The 25,159-nt window shown below is 41.1% G+C and overlaps 2 long non-coding RNA genes across 8 annotated transcripts in view; one reads left to right on the top strand and one right to left on the bottom strand.

The window, feature by feature from the left end:
* Positions 1-25,159, bottom strand: part of LOC111265328 (uncharacterized) — a 56,338-nt gene that overhangs the window by 12,219 nt on the left and 18,960 nt on the right. Inside the window, exons 4-5 of one of the 5 annotated variants that reach the window (XR_002683383.2) lie at positions 11,536-11,659; positions 1,333-2,897 (exon numbers count right to left, since the gene is read on the bottom strand). The exons of 1 other annotated variant lie outside the window; for it this stretch is intronic. This is a non-coding gene — a long non-coding RNA (uncharacterized LOC111265328). Of the gene's footprint in view, positions 1-1,332; positions 2,898-7,029; positions 7,340-11,535; positions 11,660-25,159 lie in introns of those variants that run through there. 3 more of the 5 variants (XR_015313015.1, XR_002683382.2, XR_002683385.2) reach the window with 3 other exon arrangements.
* Positions 13,308-19,346, top strand: LOC147752829 (uncharacterized). 3 transcript variants are annotated; one of them, XR_015313014.1, is made up of 4 exons: positions 13,308-16,054; positions 16,303-16,442; positions 17,730-17,904; positions 18,874-19,346. It is a non-coding gene; the product is annotated as an uncharacterized LOC147752829 (long non-coding RNA). The 3 variants fall into 3 exon arrangements; XR_015313013.1 differs by having other exon boundaries at positions 16,303-16,433; positions 17,730-19,346; XR_015313012.1 differs by having other exon boundaries at positions 17,730-19,346.

The following is a 25,159-nucleotide window of genomic DNA, read 5'->3' as shown; positions in this document are numbered from 1 at the left end:
AAATATAAATACAGCTATATGAGCTAAGCGTTTTCTTGCATTGGCAGACATATTTTTATTGCATAACCTATCTACCGCCTATGAACCGCTGCGGATGACTCCTTCTGTCTCAAGCACAATATCTCTATTTTATGCATTTGTATTGACAGTCAAGCCACTATTTTTTCGTTCCAGATCACAAACTTCACCCGTAACCTCTGTGTGTACGAAGTGGCAAAGTGACCTCGCTCGGTCAGTGTCACCTCGGGTCTATTACCCGTCACGTTTTTCATCAAAAGGATCTTCTTTGTGTCTTCTGTCGGTCTAATGTTTCCTAGTCGCGCCACTGATCTTTTTTTACCTCGCTATGAACGGTTCACAACAAGTTTGTTTGCGTTTTCCATAAAAACTATGAAGTTCTCCAGCCGGCCAATCGCTCGCTGGACAAACGGTTTCACAGGGGTCTTCTAAATGATCCTAATGCGATATGTCAACAATCGATTACCACTCAGGGACGTGTCGATAGATGATATCGAGCGTGTTAATGGAACGATACTTAGAGATTTCATAGAAACGATTGCATCCGTGCACTACTGATGTAACTGAATGGAATTAAAGAAAATTTCTTTAGGTACGCTATAGGTTTACAGGTAGAGCAAATTCTTAGTTGGCATTGTATAACTAATACATTTATTATAATTAGTCCTAATTGATTTCGTCATATTTAAGTTTTTCCATGTGTTTTCAAAAATTTTTTTCGACTGAATAGGTAAAAAATAGTTCTTATCAGGCAGTTTGTTTGGGACACAGAACACAGAAATATCTATGAAAAGACCGGCTACGTAGAGCTTTAACGTAACGTTCCAACGACAATCAGTTAATATTTTGTAGAATATTACAGACGCATGTTTTGAAGTAAATGACACGAAGGTATACGAACCTGTATAACGTAGATAGGTGTGACACATTGTGTGTAATTACCTACCTGTTAAGCTGGCTCATGGTTATGAAATCTAGAATGAAATTATCCAACTATATATTTCCGTGTGAAATCAGCCATCAAAGTAAGATCTCCTGTATGCGACATACTATCTGCTTCTCTACTTCTTGTTGGAACTCTACTAGATATTTGTAACACTGTCCCTTGTTTTACCGCCGCAGATTCAAAACACCGTTTAGTTTCCGCTGCAGCCCTCTACAAGGGATTGGATCGATGTCGCCATTGCCAGCGTAAGTACTCAGCGTACGGTGGTTCAGCACCGCCTCTCTAATCCTCCAAACTGTATTCATATATTCACAGTCACAGGGCCAGCCTTAACATAAATAACGATATTTGAAATCAATAGGCGATCGTTTTTTGGCCATAGTCTGGCTTTATTAAACAAACCATTAGGATACAAAAAAATAGAAATTTTCAGAGAACCTTATTCATTTTTTCCATCCGAACAAGGAGAAGGTGAAATTTCAAAAGATTTTCACACAGAACGAGAGCAAAAGGCTATTTGATGAGGTTGAAACTTGTTTGCATTGCTATAGCCATTGGCTAACGAGGATAAACAGTCTAATTTGTAGAGAATAGAGGCCATTGTGTTATAGTTGATGAATTGCACGAGATTTATAGCAATCAATTCTGAACTAGTAAGAACAGTTTATCGTAGGCGTTATAGTTATTATGCGAGTGCGTTACGGAGCCCTATCAGGACGTATAGATGCTTGTTAATAGGTCTGTGCATACACGTATATGGGTACGCAGGGAGCAAATTCGGTATAGCGCACAATTCTCGCGCACACTATTTGTTTTGCCTCAAAACTTGTACCACCTAATTGACAGGTGTATTCTGACTTCGATTAACGTTTTCTGTCACTTCGATGTCTACTCGGGCTTCACCGCCTGAATAATCGAAAACCGAACAAGTTTTCCACATGGACCTTCTATGGAACACGGCCATCGAGGCCTAGCAATCGAATGATCAAGGCGCTAATTTTATCCCATAACCGCTGATATTTGCATAGGTGTGCTATGATTACGTCTTGTCGCAGCGAGTCGATCATCAGCTGTCAAGAGCTTCCCCCTGTGCATATTTCTATCGGTGCCTTGTGATTTACTTTATGCCAGTATCTCACACACTATCCTACTAGCCCGAATGGCTGTATTTTTTTAATCATCGCCGAGCGTTATTCGCCACTCGTCATGGATTGCTGACGTGATCACTCAAAGATTTGGAACACGAGTCACTTTTTGGCCTCTATACACTCGGCGGTAGTGCGTTGCTTGACTGCTGTCAGCAGCTGCTGATTGGCAGCCGTTACATCTCACGAAAAAAAAGCCCCCCCCATTAACGCTACAGCATCGAATATCGCTGGTTCGTCGGCTTTTTCCAATATAAAGCTGTATAAGTCCGCGTATCTTGTTTGGGTCCTCGCTTCCGGGTAGCAGCATAAGCAGAAGACGGGACGGCAGGCTACCGCCGTCGGCCAAATCCGCTGTCGCGTTAGGCTGATACTGCTAATCGTTGTTAACCGAGAAGATATAACGTTCATGTTGCAGTACATTCAGTCGAGGAAATAGTGGCAGCAACAAGGATAATGTTGCTACCTTGTAACACTTGTGCAAAGACCTACATACTTCATAAATGGTACAATATTTTAATTAAACATGTACGAAGAGGGGCGCTAGATTGAAAAGTTGCTTTTCCACCCATTCTCCGATCAGTGACTGACAGCAGAAATAAATAATAGGAGTGCTTGGTCTATTTAGATTTATGCTGTTGGATTTGAAAACTGTTCGAATGTTAATGCAGCACGTAGCTTTGGCAGGTATTCCTAGATCCGTTGGTAGCTTCCTGATATACTGCTACATCGGAGCGCATTAAAAAACGGTGTCATTCGTAATATAATGAGTGGCCGCTTGTCAATTACTGAAACAAACAAAAAAAACACCGTCAATTGTACAGTGGTGACGTGCCCCTATATGCGTTGCCCGTGCGACAAAAAATTCTAGGCGAGCTAGTTCACACTATGTATGCTCTGTTATATTATTGAGATGAATGATTATACTTTATTTATTAATATATTTATGATTTGAATATTACAAATACTACAGTCGCGCAACAAAGCAGCCTATTTTTCAACAAGCAATAGGTATAATGAAGGGTGTTCATGTAAAAAGGCTACTTTTTCTTGGTTTCGAGTTATACATCTTTTCTAAGTTCGTTTGATTTCCTGGCGAAATGACAGTTTTTTTGGGGGAAACATGAAAGTTAGCTAAAATAAGAGTAAGTACAAGCAAGAACAGAACTTTCCACGCAAAGGGGGCAAATTATTTTTTCTCAAGTTTTTACATACTTATTTTTTGAGTACTTTCAAAGCATTCGATAATCTGACAGCTTACTTAAGGGAAAACTGGCAATTTTTACGCTTCATAAAGTTTAAGGGTTTCCACGAAAAAATCGTCTTAATTGAGAATGGTGATCACTGGGTCAAGCTAATTATCGTTGCTTAAATTAAAAAAATCCATATGCTACCGAAGCAGTGTTCCAACGTAGAAAAAAATTTGCACCACAAAACATCTTGTAGTACTTACTGTATGTAGTATTAAATAGTGCCATAGAATCAAGACCGAAAATTTAAAAGGTAGCAAGTCCCTGCACTGTCTGTTAATAATTATCGAGTGAAGCCTTCAAGATACCTTTAAATGCATTGATCACAGACATCGTTTGAAGCGAGGAAGGTTTCGGTGAAGCTGGCCGCTTCGTACTAGCAGAAATTCGATGTTTGCCGTCATCTATTCTTGGCAAAATTTCGTGGCGGCAACAAAGGCTACGGGTGCTATACATTTCCGTGAATGGCACGACGCGTGTGAGCACGCCAAAGTCGACCGTCGGCTCGGTAACCTGGGGCTGTTTCGTCCTTGAAGTCGGCCTTTGCACTTAGAATGAGAGCTGCTTAAACCTTATATAATCAGCAGGCTGACACACACCACTTGAGTTTCACGTGCACGAAAAATATCGTCGTTCGTTTCACATTCGGAACTTTCGTCAGTTGGAACAGGTGAGGGAAAAATCACACCAGTCCAAGTGAACGATACACACTCTGTTATTGTGTACTAAGATTAAAAAAATAAAAAGAATTTTTGTTTTTATGCAGTTGATCGAGAAATTCGACTTCATTCGTTTACTTTCAGTTTAAAAAGCTCAACTGTCATTTGCCTGGGCGTGGACGTAGGGTCCGTTTTGTGCTGAGAACCAGCCATCATAAGGAATGCGGACACAAACTCGAAACATGTAACTATTATTTATTACTAAAACTATATGTTCAGTGTCAACTTCGCATGTACTTAATTATATGTTACATCAATATAACAACCTGAACTTCTACCTACACATATGTTTTCTTAGATATGGGCGACCGATGAAATAAACGAGGGGTACTGTCTCATATGCAAGAAGGAAGACTCCGCTTAATTCACCTTACTCTACTTGCTCGACCTCTCGATTGCGTTCTACCGACCGCAGTGACCAGGTAATGAATTATGCGTTGTTTTAAGTATTGCTCTGAGCTTGAATGCTCGAGCCTTTTCTCTCCATTCAGTTCTATTTAGCCTACTCATTGTCCAGCCCGTGTCACAGCTTATGGAACACTACGTCTATCCCAACCAGTAGAATCCCGAATGATGAATAGAAGTGGGCATAGATAAAATACAAATTCATTAAAGGTATAGAAAATCAAGTTGAATTTTTTCATTTTAACTTACCTAGCGTGTCACCAATTCGCCCCCAGTGTAGTGCAGCATCAATAAATATATGGTTAATTTTTATTGAATGTTCACACTTTGTATTTACAATTTTGTTTTCTGTTCTATAATCTATAATATATTTAGTTTATGCTGATAGCAGCGACAGACGAAAGCCGCATTCAGGCTAATGCTCGCCCCATTCGTGCCGTTGACAACTACGTTGCAATCCGCAGTGTAGCAAAGGGTCGTGCTTATTCTATCTGCTGGTTAAGGTTCGGTTCAACCCTGACTGATGACAGCAGTGATCATTTTTGTAGTGATCGATCGATTAGTAATTGAAGTACCAGCTAGATGAATGATTTATTCCTGTCGATTCTCATGCCTAGCTTGTTTGCGCTATAATAAGACGGCCTACGCAAATAGCTTATATGGAATCTAGTATGGAGGAGAAAACAATCCTGCCTCATGGACAACAGACCTTAGAGCCGGATAGATCCTGTAATCGGTTTGGATAATGGCCATTGATGTGGTGCGTGAAGGGCAGAAAAATCAGCGTTTCACGCACCAGAAACAGGACACGCGGAGGTAATGATCTAAATAGAATAGATGCGAACGGATGCTGCGTCAGTGTGCGAAGTTCTATTTGAAAATCGCCTTTAAATAACATAGCTGATAAGAACTTTTGACTTTTCGTCACGTTCATTATTAGCGTTCACGGCTGCCTTGGCTATATTATGTTATATAGATGCTGTGCCTTTTTCATTTTTACTTCCATATTATAAAAATACAGATTAAGAGATAGATCTGTGCTGTGCAATTATGCATCCGTACATGCCCAAATATATCAATATAATATGACCATAAATAAGCAACTTTTGATAACTTGAGCAATGTCACTTGACAGTTTGGAAGTCTTCTTCGACATATCTGCAATATATGTACGTGATATATACCTATATTTACAGTAGACAACAGTAGCCCGCAAAGAGACTTCTGCCATATTATGTACGTATGGGTATGAATGGCCAAAGTGCGGCATGCTAACGAAACGTACGTCAAACACTTAAGACGGTACGTCAGTCTGGACAATCGAACAATAGAAACAGACAAGGAAAACAATATACAACATTTATCGTTGAAATGCAATACTTCCATAGAAATAAAAAAAAAATACTTCCCTCTGTGGACCGCTTGTCATCTGCTCTTTTTATGCCACCAGCTCCAGGTTCTTAATTTGTTTTTATTTCATACAATATATTCGTTCATCTACTACTGGTCATATTTCAAACTATCTGTTGTATAATCCTGATCCCCACGCAACACGTGGGAAACAAACTCGAGACGGACCCACAACTTAATTCAGTCAGACAATGCTGTGCACTTCTTATGGTCTGCTTGCAACTGGAACCGCAGTAGCAGACAAGAAACGCTATCCAAGGACCATATATTTCGCCGCAGCTCAATGTCTAATCTGTGTTCAGCCAATATTATATGGCGACACGCCTGGATCAGGGATTCAGAATGTAGGAGAATTGTGCAGATGGGTTGCGCGAACAAGTTCGAGTGTTAACCGCACTGGTTAAAAGGCTACCGCAAAAGAAATTTGTTAAAAGTTAATGCTCACCGTTCGAATCCAGCCAAAGGCGGGGGCCAAAGTTGCGGTTTAATAACGATCGAAAGTTACGACTTTCGATAGGGACAACAAAACGCTTATGGTAATTTAGCTCGTAAGTCATTTCGTTTTAGTAACAGCCGATTTATTAAGGACTTAATTGATACTGGTAAACATCTTTAGCGACGTCACGTTCATGTGACACTTTTAGCGTTGCTCAAAATTTTTGTACATTCGCATTAAAAAAAATTAGTTAGAGTCACTGTATAGAACAATTTCGCTCAAGATAACGTTAAAAATGAGTGAATTCTTAAAAAAGAAGGGTCCATTAATGAATTTTCCCTGCCAGTCTTGCCTATCCATCTAGATGACAACTGCATCTGACAGGTCAAATGTACATTATCGTCTGCTGTCACAATCAGCTACCGTATTTGTCACATTTTGCCTCGGTTTTGACAAAATTATAAAATACCGAAGGTGGCAAGCACCGACCAAAGGCTGCTTATTACTCTTGGTTGCATATTGATGATGCGTGAGTTTATTTCGTGTTGTAAACAGGTGACGCTATAGAGTATTATCTCGACATAAGTACCATAAACAAAGACAGAAAGGCGCCGCGTTGATAAACGAAAGAACTAACGTATATTTAATATACTACTACCACAACAAGCATAATGTGGTCACGAAGTGCCCTATGCAAAAATGCTATCAAACATGGTAAGCGTTGCAGTATTTCGTTCTGCTAGATACAACACTGCAGTAGATCATTTGCTTCCTAGTTTGTTTAGTAAGAATCGTTGCACGTAATGCACTAGCTTGCTTTTTTGTGAATCGTCATGATAGGTGTCATGTCTAATAGAATTGCAAAACGTGACCTTGCCCGTGATCCAAGGCCAACTGGTTGAACGTGCATCCGCGCAGACAGACGACTGCGTCGCGACCCATTGTCGCCAATAAGCACGCGACGACGTTCTCGTAGAACGAACGTAACGACGTTTGCCACTGCCGTGTTTCTGTTATCATATACATAACGAATGAACGAACGGTTTAACTCAAATAGGGGGCAAGAAACAAAATACATTTTTAGATGGCGGCTACCCCTTTTCTACCCTAAGACGGCTCGCTATATATATAGCTCTGATGATTACATATTTGTAACACTATACAAGTCGAAGTCATTAAGCCTATTGATTGTAAAGCAAATACATCTTAGCCACGTCAAGGACACAGGGTAGCTGAGTTGGAAGAAGTCACTTAAAAATATATCGGAGGGAGCTATAAGTGCGTACTCGTCTGCGAAGAAATTCATTTGGTTATTATATAATTAAGATGACCATGCTCCGCGCTAGTAGTGATTATCTTTATGGTCTTAAAGTAATTTTTTATAGCTTATATATAAGGATAATTTTATTACCTTTTTTTCTGTCTGTACCCCATATAAAGTACATGTAAATGTTTCGATCCCGGCGTTTCACGTGAAATTAGCGAACGATGTGAAAGCTCTGGACTTTCACTTGACCACTCACTTCCATACATATATGTGTGACAACAATACCTCTAACGCTATTTGCTGCGGTGTCTGTGCTTTTAGTAGTGTCTACTCAAAAAAATGTAAGTCCTCAAATAAGATTTGCATATCTTATAGATAGTAATACACGCAAACGTTATGACAGGTAATTACGTTTCCGTGAACGTGAACCACTGCCCTATTCCTGTAAACGTTGAGCTTTTTTTTTTTATGATAAACTCAGTCACTGATAGTTCTTAGTTAGATTATAGGTCGTTTTCTTTTGACCTGTCAACCAAAGTATTCAAGTTTTCATTACGTTGATATAGTATACAGCATCTAAAATAGGGTGACAGGACTTTGGAATGAGACACTATTTCGATGATGATATAAATGACGCCACTCACGTTACCTAGTCGCCATGACTCTTGCACAAATTATGGGTCGAGAAGACTGCCGTCTGGTCCGTATATACCTATCAAACAAACAGATACACCGACGTGCGGTGACTCATGCCCAATAGATGTGCAGCGAAAGCATAGTCAGACTGCTGAATGCTATTATAACGACGGTTTAATATCTCAGCAGATTGGTTAGAGTTAGATATCGTGTTAAATGAGGTTACGTGACAAAATACGTGCAATTATACTATTTGCTAGTATCGCTTTTATAGTATAACCAGAGTGCTACCGTAAAACGATTACAACGACATTCATTTCAGTGATTTTTATTTTATTTCGTGAGCTTGGTTTCCAACTACGGCCACCGCCGCTGGAATTAATACTAAACAAGCTACTATTAACGCTATCGTATCCTAGATACAAACAAATGCGCGAACGAAGCCTGTTGAGTGAAGCTAGCAGGCACAGCTGAAGAAATTCATACTTTGGTTGGCCGTTTTTCGTTCCTAGCCTGTTTGTACTTTGCTAATTGGGATTGGCTTATCGGAAGGGGCGAACCTTTACGCTCGACGTTTTTCGAATGAGATTTCAATCAAGAACACTTTTTATTTCCTATATTATTCTATAAAACGATACCGTGGTTATAATATTTATAAGAGTGCGATTGATTAATAAGAACCTGACACAATGAACTTCCGTTTTTAGCTCGGTCGTCAGAGCGACGCAGTAGATAATAAATAACACAACATACCGCATCGTGACCGTTGATATTAATGAAGATCCTTTTTTTTTTTTTTCAATTTCACGTTACTCCTCTTCGCTCAACTATTTTCCCCGTCTCAAGTTTATCGCCTGATAAATGCATTTCGCAAATGACTTTCCAGTCCAATGTATACCCCGCTTACAACACTTGAACGTGGTCTTTAAACTAAAGAAAAATCTATATGTAATTTTTGCTTTCAGCTAAAAAATACAGTTTTCTTCTTGGGCCTTAATATGTTTGTAAAAATACGTCTGGCCAACTTCTATACGCGATCAAACTTGCAGATTGTTTGGTTCCATTTAAACCCTTACGCAAGCAGTTGATACGGTTATCTATAGATTGACTGCGATGGTTGGGAATTGTGGCAAAACACCCTTTAGAACAAAAATGCAGTAAGGCACGAATCGATGCTAATTATAGTAGGAAGAAAAATAAATCTAGTTACGAAATGGCTTATCTATATAAATCTATCTGGTGAGAAGTGCTTTTTTAGCACCTGGCTTTCTTACTAGATATTGAAATAATCGCGGATCTCTAAAATATACTTATTTTGTTGCGAGTAAAATATAGCGCATGTTGATGTTATTATCCTTTGTCGACCGAAGAGGACAAAGTCTTACTTCTCTACTATGAAATCGAGCTTGAAAGCTTCATATAGCTCGAAACTAAATGCAGCCTGAATGTGTTTTCAGTTTTGTAATACATACGATACTAAAAACTTCGCCTCAGGCGATCGGCAAGCAGAACGACACAGAGTTTGTCTTCTTCAGATTTCTAACCCAAAGCACCTTACATGTTTCAAGGTTTAACAGGCAAAGACGCTACTATTGCATACAAGCATCACTGGGACAGATGTACTTGATTTATATTTTATCTATATTTGTTCTAAGAATTTCGCCAAAAATATTCCTACCCATTGCTGATTTGAATATGACTACGAGTTAGACGATCGATTGGGCGTATTCGACACGAACAACGTTGTTTCAACATTCATTATGTCACAAGCTGTTGTTGTTTTGTCGATCAAACTGGCATGGAGCGTCAGTTTTAACACGTGTAGCAATAGGTATTGTGCACGCCACAATATTGATGGTGTCTACGAATTGTTGCAATTTCTTTGGCCAGCCTGTCAATCATGTCTCGTATACGTGCTAAGTACGTAATAGTATAAATGAAGCTTTGTTTATTCAGAAAGGTTGTATCGTCTGTATTCGTAGTTTGAGCATATATAGTCAAAACAAACCCTCGTGTCACTGACCCCCCTTCGTTCCCCACTTTTCAGCCCTTTTTCCGTTCGGGTCCGCCCGGTGTGTTTCTGGCCAAAAGAACAAATAGACGAAAAATATGTAAACGACAGTAATAGTAGTAGTAACCAGAGTACCTATTAATATTTAGTAGTCAACTAGAAGGTCCACAATTGGCGAGCGAAAGATAATGCGAAAAAAAGCCGGTTAGGTAAAAATTGTTTGCTTTGCTCTTTGGCCGGCTGGGCTCTGCTGAGTTGGTTCCGATCAGTGACTTCGAATGATAATCATAAATAGGCATTATATAAATACCAATGGAGCGATTTCAGCTGCCACTGACTCTGTGCTACACAATACATAATAAGTACCACACAATAGTGTTAGTGGTATAATGATGTCGTTGCTTAGATACTGACGAAATGAGAACATGGAGATTTCGGAAAGATAACAAAGCAGACGCTCTTTAACATACACACGTGATAATAATAATAATAACAACAACAACAAAGCAGAATCGGTTCAGCTTGTGTACTTCTCGTGCCCACCAGATTTACGCTTATCCATTTTAATCAGTGGTATTATTTATACAATAATATTCTTTTGTACCGTTAATAGTGAATGGGATCACATGCGTCCCGCGTTACCGTTTATCCAAATCGGGTTTTGGTTCGCGATACTATTTATAAATAATAATCTCTCGCGTCTTTGCTCTATGTAAATATGCCTATTTACCGTGTACGATTTGCACACGATGGTGAACTTAAAAAGCAAAAAACAAAGTAGTTCTCTGCGGTAGCTAGATAACAACTCATATCTACACGTAGCTAAAGGGAAGAAGTCTTGTATGTTATCCATTCAGGGGGGTAACACTAGCTCAAGCTGGTAGATATATGTTTATTGGCGGAACTAGCCCTGCAGCAGTACAAGCACCCTAATCCATAAACGTGTTTGCTCAGCGTGCTTCTACGGCTGACTTTCTCCATTTGAAACAGCAAAAACATAGTTATCATTGTGTTTATAAACACTAAGGATGTGCGTGGATCATTGTCGAAGTGACATCACCCATCATTACGCATTCAAACTTTGTTCCCGGAGGCCGCCTTTGCGGGGGCAAATCAAGCCCGTTTGTGCTATTAGCTAATTAATCTTGCGAGACATAGTACGCGCTTAGCGGTCTATAAATAAAACTGCCTATATTGACCCCCTGCGGCCGTCGTTGCTGTTACATGTTTCAGGTTGAATTCTACATACAATAGACAAATGTAGGACTGAATGAGAAATTCAACACACTTACTTCGATAATTGAGTGTGACTGTTACGTTACACTAGGTGTGACTACGATATATGGCAATGCCTGGCTTCTACTCGTACCCAAACAAAAATACCACGTATTCTCTTAACAGCAACAATGATTGTGCCTGAAAATTTTGCAAACAAATAAAAGACATGAGGAAAGACATATAAGATATATAAATTGCCTATTGAAACGTTGATGAGAGCGAGTTGGCGACTTGCGCTGACCTATCTACGACCCTCTCTGTTATGTCCGTTTCTAGATGCATAAATCCGTAATAGAGGCGTGATATCATAATTGTCCTGCATAGAAACGTAGATTGCAGGTATTATTGGTGTTGCGGTCGTTGTTGTTGTGGCTGGCGCCGATGAAGTGGGTATCGGTCAAGACATGAACGACATTTTCTGGTGGACCTAATCTGGTTTACTCCGCGCTACCATATATTACAATGCTATGTACTATGTATTAGTGCGACTTCACTGATCGTTGTAAACAATTTTATTTGCATATTGACCTATCGGACGTTACAAACGTACCTGCCTGTTGCAAATTAACTCGCGGACAAAAAAAACGACGACTTAGAGACATAAAGAAAAAAAAAAATAGCAAAAGAGGGCCAAAAAAATGCCGTTAAAATGATAAACGACAGCAACCGACTATAAGTATATAATATTTTGATGTCGTCATGATAGTTGTCGTCATGTTGATGGTAACGTCCTTCCTACTGTTGATTGGTCAGCTTGCCGGTCGGTGGCCTAATTAAAATGTTTTGGACACGTTTTCTGTCGTCGGATCTATAGCCATTATTGTCGCCATGTTGTTGTAACATAGTTATTTACCATTATCAGCCTTCGTTAGCAGTCATGCCAACGTAAATGTGCAGCGACAGCTCTTGCCTTTACTACAGGGCGAATTCTTTTCGGAGTGGTAACATAAAGGCAGGGACCTAGTGGATCCGTTAATCGAATTAAATGTTCTTTTTATTCTGACTGATTATAAATAACTGTATCTGTCTTCCTTATTCTGTTATACGGGGAAGTATCTCACAAAGATGCCATTCGTATACCCTTGTCAGACTCTTCCGCTCTTCTCAAAGCTTCTCATGCTAATCCGGCAAGCGCCTCTACGAGTATCAATAAGGACCCAGTTGAGCTGAGAAAGGGCTAATATTGGCGAGGTATTGGCGAGTACTAAAGTTAACTTCGATAATGAGCATGCGAAACACCTTCATTTAATGAAAATTGTGACCAAATGGAGCTCCCAAGATAACGCTCACCGTCATAGCGATCTCATTACACCTTGTAAAGTCACCTAAACTGCAGACGTTCTATTTTTCTTAAAATCATCAAAAGCATCGATATATGTAAATGCATAATACAGTGGAAAATACTTAAGTAAAAAAAAACTTCTAAAAAGTTACGCTTTACAGCAATGGAACTAACTAAAAAAAATAAATAAATGATAATCTATCATTATGCATGTAATTATATATATATATATATGTCTCGAAAAATGTAGACACGGTTTGAATAATAGTAGCTTAAATTTACATTGAATTAATATTTGAAATATAAAAGAACCTGTATAGAATCGGTAATTTATATTATGAGCGCAGATTTTCAAAATGATCGCCGTTTTGGTTTATGGCTATTTATTTCCAACTTTCTACAAACATTTAAATTGTGTTGTGACGAACTCTTATGCGTTGGAATCTTTCTATGTTATCTGTTTTCTAAGAGAAACTCTATAAGTTTATGGGTAACAAATCTAGGGAAACGGCAGGGTATTTTATGGAACCTGTTTGTCCAACCGATCTATTAAAAAAATTCGCATCAATGTAAGCTTGTATCTAACAACAACACAGGCGCTCCATGCTGATAGCAATAAAATTCGTTATCTCCACTAAAGTCCTGCCGTGCTAAAATAGATTACTGCAGCAAACTTAAATGATTGGCACCAATCACTATACTATCAAAAACAATGTTTTATTTAATACTTTGTTTGAAATGCCCCGCCGCACCGAAACTTACATTTACATGGTGCTTTTGCTTAACATGCAGAGTCACAGTAGTCCATTACGTATAGTTACGTCAATTGATAGTGCCATTTAGTTTGAAAGTATCTTTAGATAATCTTCTTGAAAGCTGTGCCTTCTATCCACATTTTCCAAGCGTCGTTGGAAAAATTGTTTCCGTCAGTCCCGATCATCTTCATTGACTGTGCGTACCATTTTTCGAATGTAACTTTTCATTTATAACGTCCTAAAACGCGACGGACGCTTGATTCCAAGCTCACGACTTGATTGTGCCACCAACTTGTGGATTGTTCCACTATGATTTTCCAGTGCTCTCTGTCGAAGATTCGATTTTCTCACCACTGCTTCGTTCCTAATTCGCCTTTGCTTAATCGATCTAAATTCGTATTTGCATAAAACAAGTAACGACTCATGGCCCGAGTACGTCATACGTTTCAAGGTCATAACCTGCCGTAGGACGCAACTGTTTCCGTTACAATGGCCTGCTTCTACGTTCACAACGGCGCGCCTCCCATGTGGGGTGCGTGGATAAACACACAAATATAAAGGAGCTAAGAATGTACATAAATCCCAGTAAACAGATATATGAGCATTTTATCATTTTCTTTACTAGTAAAAGATCTCAGACTTTGTGAACGGGCCTTAGGGCCGTATTTTTTTCTAATACGAGTGAAAAGCGGAAACGAGAATATCTGCGCCAGCTGCTGTTGCTGGTACAAGGCCAAGGGCGACGCATATTTTGAACATAAAAATAGAAAACAAGCCTACTACAGTGGGACGGCGTGTTCACAGTATTCAACTATGACACGCTAGTATGGTAGAATAAACAACAGCTTTTACCCTACTACGGCAGCGGATAACCCAGCTCGAAAAAGAAGCGGACCACTTTTAATGAACCAATCCGTCCGGTGCATATACATGGCCTTGAATCGCCAATCAACAACGGTAGCTGATAAAGAATTTTATAATGAATATGTTGCCGTCGCTGTTAGAATTACTAATATTCGTTATATGACTATTGTATACGCACAACTCGTTCATTTGCGCAACGTGTCATCGTGAAGGCTCGAGCGACGCTTAATACGAAACTGTGAACGCCAACTGGTCTATTTGTCGACCCGTTGCTTGACGTCGGCCCGAAGTGTTACACCACTGTGTGCATCCCGTACGCACTTAAAAATAGCACTTCTTATCGTTACTGTTGCCGTTATTCTTGCCACTGTGATTGGCGTTACTGCTACTACCTGTCGTTGCTGTTGTTGCCGTAAGTTTCCGGCCAATTGAAAACAGTAGTGTCTATCGAACACAAGTAACGCCGTCTTCGTTACCCACTTTCCCTATACTGCGATTCAGATCAGCTGTGATCTGTGTCCTATAAACTGCCACAAACGCTCAAAAGTAGATAAAGAATATAATGACTATCATATGTGATTCGCGCATATATTTTATGGCCGTTTATTGTGGATTGTACGTATAACACATACAAAGTAATAAACAACATAAAGGACTGCCAGTCGTTAGCGAAAAAGATAGGGACAGTTGGCGATCTAACATAACACGACGCCGTCACCACCATCATCGGCGATCGCTCGACTGGTCTGCTCTGCCTATTCACTTAACGACCCCGCTATCGAAGCCTCCTTCATTTGTAGCCAATAGGATACTTTGTGTGTTGATATCATTTGCTGCTGCTAATGTTAACGTCCTTGCACCTAATATCACTTTTTTTCAATATGACGCATATTGGCGACGCGTTACTGTGAAGCGGCAGCATGCCGAGCTCGTTGCCTATATTAGCTTTGTTGTATTTGGCTTGTTTCAACGAAGTAGGAAACAAAGTCATCACCGTTCTACAACATCGAAGACGACGGCGGCAGCAGACGCATTTGTCAACCTGGACAATAACTAGCCAGTTGCGACACCGCGAAGGCGATAACCGATTCGTTCCTGTTGCAGCAGGAACAGTAGTACGCAAACGTAGCAAACGCGATTCGCCAGCGAACAGTCCCGTCCGAATAGAGCACAATCGGACCAGCATGGCAGCAGCAGCGATCTGAAATACGACTCAAGTAGAAGCTCTTGAGTCGCTTCCGCTAGCATAACTGATTACGATGTTGACTCATCCAACGGTGGGAACAACATGGAACGTTTACGCTTCGCGTAACGCCTTCCGAACGCTAGTTAACGCAACGTCAAGAGGTTTCTGCTTGACATGCAGTGTGTCTATATTTAACGAGTAACTACGCCACGATGCCACTATATAACAGACGTAGCGACGGAGAGTAGCGGTTCGTCGTAACGGCTGTTTAGAGCTGGCGGTTTACGTGCTTTGTTGTTATTGTCTAGACTGGCCCATAGCCGAGAAGTACGGCAGCTGGCGTGGTCGTTGATCCGACAGCGTGTCACGAGGGCAGAGCATCCCTTTGTGATCAACAAGACCACCGGTACCCCCTCGCCTGGGGGATGCGTGCGCCAGTTAAGCCAGTAAGATCGCTGCTAATCGTTCACGTATTCTGTAGTTGATGTATAGAAAGGTCATTGCAGTGGTAAAATTGCGTTATAGCTGGCGATATTTCCAGTCGCCAATAGACAGTAATTAAAGTCTAATAGTACTAGAAAAATGACTGCCAAGTTGTCTGGGTCTGTAACAGATACGCATACGTACATATCTATATTATATCTTTATGGGTGTTCGGCGCTAATATCGCTGTTGTTACCTTGTGCCTGTTTAGAATCGCCTTTGTCTACCGTCAACGGCGCAACCCCCGACGTCGGATGAATGTAATATCTGCCCACCGAACAAAGGATCAAGCCATAATGGATTGGTCTTGGTTTATTCAGGATCGATTCTGAGTGTCAAACGGTTACTGATGTGAGAACTTGAATGTTGCCGTTCATTAATATGGTAGCGGTTCTGCTTTGGTGGTTTAAAACTTCAGTTCTGGTGACAAAGCATACTAATGGCAGAGCGTTGAATTTTCGATTCGATCGAAGCTTTTAGCCAACTGTAAATAAACAATAAATAGTAGAAACAAAGCAAAACTTTTTCACCTTGCCAATCTCTTACTAAATATAACGTGAAATTAATTAATAGCGAAACAGTTGAATCGTTTACGAGATTCGATCACATCGTGTCCGCCATGGCTCAGTCTCAACGAAGATCTCATTTATTTATTCCATCAGATGGTAACTGTACAGAGCTGTACAATGTACCAAACTCGAATCATTAACACTCAATAGCAACGAGACAATGGACATTCACATCGATCAGCTTTCACTTAGCAAAACAAAACATATTAAAATGCTGTAAGATGTCATAAATCCACTAACTGAACCGCTACTAGCGCTATGGTACGAAACAACCGATTGAAAATAGAGTCTTCCCCGTTCTTCCCGATTGTGATCATTCAGTAAGGCGAAGGGTGCCGTCATGCCTCGCACATGCCCAACGGCGGCGGTAGGCAACCCATTAAATGCTGCCCACTTTGATACATTAAAAATAGCTCGATCATTTTCCGATCTATTGTACAAGCTATAATAAGAGCATACATTGAAACAAGGTCAGACATTGCGCAACCTCACCAATTAGCATTGCTATCGACAGTAGCAGCAGGACTGACAGAAATAGCGGAGTTTCGTGCTGAGACCGCTGCCATACGCCAGCGTGAACTAAGCGGATAGCGGCACACCGTTAAGAACGGACATTCTACAAAGAGCTTTAATAAGTATTAGGTAGCTGCGGTTATACAACCGATCGATGGCAATAGCTGACGTTCAGTTGGTTGAACACGGCGAGTGCAAATCCAGTAGCTAGAGCTTTGATAACTCGTAGCGGGGCACAAGCTATGAAACTTCTAGACACTCGATTTGCCCTCGCTTGATTTTGTTGTATGAAAAAGGGGTCACCGATCAGCGAACGGCTAGCCTAGGACCGAAACCCCAGTATCTACTCTCCTCCTAACGATAGAGGCTAATTACTCTGAACCAGAAACGCCTTCATCCTGTTATTAACTGCACATACTAGGATTAGAGCAGGTAACAAACAATGTTAAACAATGTCGCGTCGTGTTTACTGCCCTGTGTGGAAGCAGTTAATTACGGTGCTTTTGCTGTACTAATTGCACGACCCCCTAACCCTTTTTATTGTTGTTGATTTCAGAAAGCAGCTGTGGGACGAGTCATTGGATGAGACATTCAGGGGTGCTAAAAGGGTATAAGTACAAATGACACGCTGATAGAAGTCTCGTGGCCTTCGTGAAGCGAAAAAAAATCGTGCCGAATAGCTCGAGTAGCCAGCTTTATTCCAGACAGACAGACATCTACGGAATGCTCAAGTAATGATTATTTCATACGAATGTTTTGTATCAGACACATGAAGTAGTTGCCTGTGTGTCGGTTCTGTTTTTATTTATCCGATTGCGCATAATTTCTTATATCCAGCGGACAACCGTTTAGAGACGGAACCCATATAAGCCGGATGCACAAGCTGACAAAAAAAAACTTACCGACATAAATATATAGTGCATCAGCGTAAAAACGCCACGGCGAGGCCAGTTGGCTTCCGCAGCACCGCTGGCCACAGGACGTATGTAGCTATGCAGATTCGAGTCAAAGATGACAGTGAATGCCGATCAAATCGGCCAAATAACGTTGGGCCAACGGGACTGCGGCGCCGGCACTGTTTCAGACAATAATTTGGCTGTATCTATGAAAACACTACAAATAACGGCTGTTACTTACCGATAGCAGAGTCTGCACAATACATATAAACAACAACATCATCAAAAGGCTGTTTGATCGACTTACAATGGCGTAGACCCCGGCGGATAGTGCTACAGGCACAGCTTTATTATTACGTACTTATAACGGTAGTATGGCAATAGCTATGACAGGACGCTGGGTAACAGTAGCCGCGAGAACAACAGCTTTTCCCACAGCACTCGGTAGACAAAATACATCGTGGCCTTGTATGTAATCGATCGTTACAACCTTGTTGTGTAGATACATTATACAAAACTTTATGATGGGTGCGTTTTTAAGTGCTTAGGGTCGTGAGAATGGGGGAGTCTAACACTTTTCATGTATGAACGAAGTAATTGGCTAATTTGATGATCATCTCGAGCAAAGTGTGAAGCTCTGAATCCTGGCATTGGGGTAGTGATCATCTGTTTGTGTGGTAATCGAAGGCCGATGTAGGTAGTTCAGGTTCGAATCTGGCTGTAGACGCACATTGATTATCTAGTGCAATAGGAAAAATAAAGAATGAATATGGACAATCTGCTTTTTTGTTCGGTTTCTTCCAGTTGCTCCCGTTGACTTCCTCCGACCCAAACTGGTCTTTGAGGCAATACTGAAACGCAGTATCGAGACCTGTCGTGGAGGGGTTGAATCAGCTTTTGAAAGATATCGCAAATTAATAGAACAGCTTCCACAGCTCATGGATGTTCTCTCTCTTCTTTTATAGAATTACTATTTGGGTATCACACTAGATACGGTAGGGGAATGCATAGATATAGTTGGCCGAGAGACAGAGCAGCAAATTGGTTCGGTACAATGGCGAGACTCTAGCCGATTTAGGCTGTTGTTCTTGGTTGGTGAAATCCTTAAACGAAGCGTTCATGGACGCGGTTCATATGAGGAAAACTGAAAGAAACTGGAGGAAAGATGTTAATGGCTAATTGGCAATTTAACTGCGAGCAAGAAAAATGCTTAATCTAACAGTGCTAAAGTTAGGCTCCAAAAAATGGACAACGACGGCCTTAGTAATTCGAGTATCGAAACACCATCAACCTATTCTAAAGCATATACCATTTTTGTGTGGATAATTGTCAGTAGAGTGATAACAACACATGGATGTATAAGAAAAAAAGCGATCATGCAAACTGTTTATCGAGAATATCGCAATTGACTATAGACCTGCAACGGATACGCTTGTCTCTATGATGAACGTCGAGTCGTTGTTTAAGGTCGACCCGCTAACGCCAGTCGATACAACGAGACAAACGCTTACCCTAGCATGTCCCATACCATTATGATTATTATCATATCCTGTGCGCTGGTTGACAACAGAGCACGCAGCTGGTTAATAGGCCGATGACAGCCATGGCCTGCGAAGGACGTCGGCCTGGTTTATATTTTCTCTTTCCGTAGGACACGCCTCGACCCACCGGCCTCGTCTGCTGGTGGGCAAACAGTTATGTCATGTGAAAAGGGAGAGACTCTATAGCGCATGAATTAGTTTAATCCGGTCTCCCGTCAGGCGAGCGCTAAAAGATCTCGGAAATGACCATATGACAATAATCTTTTGCGTATAATATATTATGGAATTGTTTGTATACTAACTAGATGCACGGATTTCTGTCGAATGTTTGTAGTGTGCCCGCGAGGAGCAACGACAACAGCGTCCAGTTTTATTTAGCTTTCCTTACCCTTTTCCTCACCCAGTTGAGTGAAATTGGTCGAAAGCTCAATTCATCGACAGGCCGCTAGTTGCATTTTAACGGCAAGGAAACGTCCGCTAGAATCTTCGTTTCATATATCTATATAAACTTTCAATTATACGAAGCGGATCCGACACGATGCTGACGGTCGTCAAACACTATGACATTAGCGCATATTGAGTTAAAGTTATACCCCCTGTGCTAACAGCAATACGGGATAGGATGGCTAATATTAGATCAATACTGCGATCGAAAAAAAACACCTAACATCGCCACTAACAACAAGTCACCGGTTGCGTAAAGGCGGTTTACATTTGATCAGGTGGAACATATTAGATTTTGCTCTCGGATGAACGGACCCATCTGCTTCCCAATAGACATTTTCAAATCAGACGACTGGAACGATTCTTTCAACATAAACACCATGCCAATAATAAAACGAAAATTTTGATTTCGCTTAACGTTCGGTTCCCGTGCGACCTGTTTGGGTTTTATACGACCTTAGGTTCGTATCGAGAGTCAACTTTAATAGAAGTAGGCCGTCCGAACGCACTGCATTTAAAATGGATGAAATAGGATGACCTTACCGATGTATTTCGTAATGACTCGTTGTCATTGCGTCTGCATAGAATGGTATGTATGATAGATGCGAGAGATGACAGAATCATGCAATGTTCTAGATGAGAAATTTCTATTGAATACAACCGATTTTTGTACAGCCATGTTTTTTGTACGTACGTCCTTCAATAACCGAACCAACGGAGAACTTGTTGTGTTCCTGAAAACAATGAAAAATGAAACAGGCGCCAAGCTGTACCTAGAATAAAAATGATTTTTGTCTAATGACTTGTCTGTCAATTAACTGGCCGGTTCGCAATGATCAAAAGTATTTCTCAAGAACCGCAGAGCAGGGAACAACCACGTCGTCTGTTCCTGGCGCAGCGATCCCAGCACGAATCAATCCAACAGCGACTACGCTGTAATCAATTACATCAAGTTGCCTAAGTGCCCCCAACAGCTACGGCATATATCTATATTCCAACGACCTACGATCGCGGCTAAACTCCACCCCTTTACATTATGGCAGTGCCACGAATCCCCCCACAGTGCACCTGCCTATATCTTCTTGAAGCTACACACCATTACAGCAGAAACGCCACGTCACGTTACAGGGGCACTAGCTTGCGGTGAAAGGACGCGTGTCATGATGGCTGATAAGATAACAGAAAAAGTTTATTACACTTTATACAAATCGATAGGTATAGCACTTTCCGATAGTTGAGCTGAGAGTTAACATTAATATTGCGCCCGTAGATAACAACGTCGTCTGCGCTCCAACGAAATGTCGTGCTTGTTGCTATTTCCCGTAGCCGTTAGCTACTAAGGTCTGTAATTCCGCCGTGTTATAGATGAGTTCCGCGAATCGGCTGCGGTGATCCGGCGACCATTGTCTACATTGGCTTCTATCGGAAGATTTCTGTTTTTTTTTTTAAGAAAGATTTAATGTGGACTGAATGCTGTGTTAATGGAACCACAAACGTTGGTTATCGAGACAGTGGTTTATAATGACCGCTTTGGTGGGTTGACTAGAAACCAATGTCTGCCATATTCAACACGACCAGGAAGGGTCGATAGCATATATAAACTCTAAGTTGAGAGTTAAGTTATGATTGGATTCCGCTGGCAGCTCCTCGTCGGCGTACCTGTACGTTCACACGTCATATTTTCCACAAAATTTTCGCAATCGCGAGCAAATATAGCAGACCGTCTTCTTATTGATGTTTATAAGGGCTCGATTGTGAATAGCTCGGATCGACTTCTCGCGTCTCGTCGATGGTTACCAACGCTGGGTGATGGTAAGTTTTTGTGTCTCGTATCGTATTTGTATCGCATGCATTGTATCATAACAAATTACACGTTATTTTCAGCGATTTCAAAGCGGTACGCGTCTTCCATAGTAGAAAAAAACAGTAACGATGCAGAAACGTACATCGAGCAGTAATTTATTCAGCTTTGTGTTAGCAGATGGTGGCACCATAGCAATGATTATCATTCATCAACAGAGTGTATAATACATCAGATTAATTAGATATTTCTTTCTGGGTATGACGAATCGGGCATTCAAGGTGAGAAAGGCAATCACTGGCGCAAAACCGATTTAGGCTAAAAGTGTTTTGGAGTGGACTTGGTAGAATATTCCATATTCTTACAGTATTCTATGTTCGTTTAGCAAAAACCACTACGGATTGCACTTTCTAAATGCATGATTAATTCGCATGGTTTAAACTTGTTTCGCGCACGAGTTGGCTGTCAGTCGTTCACAGTGATCAGGTCTGCCTGCCTATCTTTGAGCTTAACTCAATTTCTCGTCGTATCGAAAAGAAACAACAATACGTTTTGCAATGAACCATCGAGGCCAGTGTGTAAAATACTTCGCTATAAGAACAGATATTCGCTTTTTGCTGATTACATTCTGTCGCTTTTTCCAATCCATGCGTTTATGTACATGCGTAGATACTACGCGACAGGTGTGATTGGGTAAAGAAACAAAAACCCACGTACACGCTTTAGTCACTTTTTAGATAATAAAAGACAGATTGGCCCATGGCCAATGAGCAAACGACATCTCAACGAAAAACAAATAAATACATGCACTTATTACACAAAGCGTGATACCTCTATAGACAGTGGAATGTTGTTAGGCGCGATGGGGTTTTAATTCTCTTGTGTCTTCGTTTGTCTCTCTTTCCTCGGCCAACTTAAAATCAATAACTGATTGTAGCCCTCACTTAGCTCGACAATTAACAAAAAGAAACCGATCAATCTGTCAGTCTCTTTTGAGTACGAGGCAATACAACTGTTCTTCGTTAAACAAATGTTACGGCATTTTGTCGCTATGGACACTTTGCAGTTGATGCGGGCTATCAAAAACCAGGACGGAACAGCTACTGCTGGCACATGTGGTGTCATCGCAGCGGCGAGGACAATCATAATAAGGACACACCTACGAATGATGTCATGACAAACCCGGGTAGTAATCAGAGTGATGGCCATGGCGTCGTTGGCCAACTTCGCTATCAGTCTTGAGATGGTCCTATTTACATTCTATTAGCGGATGGTCCAGAAGCAGCAGGAGAGAGGTCGCAACTCTTCCTATCCGTCCGAGCCTGCACCGGGTTTTTCATACGTTAAGGTTTCTGTCTAAATAGATGCCTTATTAACCAGTAGATACTGGGTAGAAGAGAGAACCAGCTACGTTTGGCTGTATCACGTTGCATTGGTTGTATTAATTAGCTAGCTACAGCTGTTGCTAAACTATAATACCTGATGCTCAAAGTTGATTGTATCCCTATAACTATAGTGGCCGTGATCACAAACACCAGTAATAGAAACGCCGGCCGATAGTCCACGAAAGGCGCTTCCTTTTATGGACCCTATAGTAAATAATGGCACTTGTAGCAGTAGGCGCACGCAGTCGGTTGTAGTCAACGTGGATCTATGCAAACGGCAACGTCGACGTCGGAGGAAAACTACTTACGGAACTAATCTATTTACATAAAACAATAATAATATCTAAATAAGTACGCCGGCGAGTCAAAATAGATTGCGAGTCCCAGATTAGCTAAAGAGTCTGGCACTGACTAAATGGTTTGAGTTCCGGCTGCTGCTGTCTGGACTCTTTCCATTTGCCCAGCCATTACTTTGATACAGTTTCGAGACAGAACCTGGCCTGATACATGTATTCGCGTAGTGACGAAGGCCACGCCTACCTACGGTATTCTAGGAGGCAGATGTATGTATATATGCCAGGGCATAAAATATATATATATATACGCGCATGTACATATAAGCAAATATGTTATGAATCGACTTAGACGGTCGCCAGAGTGACCTACCTACTGCATGACCGTGTGCTAATACATATGTCTGTATACTGGTATGAAATAACAATGTTGACGGCAGCTCTATATATAGTGTATTCTTACAAGATCTGCCGTGCACGGTGTACACCCTTTCAGCCTCGGCATAACATCTAAGATGATGATAACAATAATATGCCACCAGCGTGGCCATTTGCATTGTGATCTTTCTCTTAATTCCCTAGATGATTATTAATTAACGGCTTAATATTCCGTTGTGTGGTAAAAAAGCTTCGAGTTTTATCGTTTTCTACGGGGATTTCAATAGTTGTGAGTAGTAGATGGCTGTTTTGTGTGTTGCCGATCTAGACTGATATAGTAAACCAACCGTAAGCGTAAGACAACCGCTTTATGCACCCCAGTCACTAGAACGCCGGGGTCGCAATGAACTCCTCTAAATGTTGTACTCGAGCTTGACTCCAACGATTCAGAACCTTCTATGAACAACCTACGACAACACAAAAAAGCAATGCAAGATAACTGAATTAAACATTACTAGCTGATAATTGCCCAAAGTTCTGAAGAATAAATATTGCTTATGCTTTAGTCGGTATCTTCAACATTGGTTATTATATATCTATTTTTATAATACGTTCTCTATCAAGTACATTGCATTCATCCTTCTAACTATTTATTTTTTGTGTCAGTTCGCAGCCACGACATAACACTACTGAAACTGGTAGCTGTCTACGGGTCGGGCTACAGAGATGCCGACGCGACTACGCCAGCATGTGCTTACGCCTCAGAGGACTGCTGTTGTCGTTGCCACTACTGACTTTTACACGTGGCTCACCATACCCTCGTTTTTGCCATGCCAAGGAATTTCCCTGGTGTTCCAGCAAGATCAATATTGTGGGTTTGTAGACGCTTTTCGGAGGAAAAATGGGCCACGCAACGGACAGACCGATCGAAGCGCTGCAGCGATCGCAGCTACTGCTCGCCTCGCCGCCTCACAACGATAACAATATCAAAAACAACAGGAACAACGACAAGCACAACAAACAGCAACAACAACATGGCGGTTACACCGTAACTAGCAACTGCAGCCGGCTGAACGGCAGTTGCTGTATCAACACTATGGACGATGACGATGACGGCTCCAGTTCCGAGAGCTGGAAAAATCGGCGACCGTTGCGTTGCACTCGTGACAATCAACCGGTACACGCCGTCAGACCAACGAGTCAAGCTGAAAGTTTCAACAACAACGAAGCACAAGCAGCGCGCGATTT

Source organism: Varroa jacobsoni, unplaced genomic scaffold (genome assembly GCF_002532875.2).
Source record: "Varroa jacobsoni isolate VJ856 unplaced genomic scaffold, vjacob_1.0 scaffold_957, whole genome shotgun sequence".
NCBI lineage: Eukaryota > Metazoa > Arthropoda > Arachnida > Mesostigmata > Varroidae > Varroa > Varroa jacobsoni.
The sequence above is the reverse complement of the archived record's forward strand: the minus strand, read 5'-3'. Positions and strand labels throughout refer to the sequence as shown.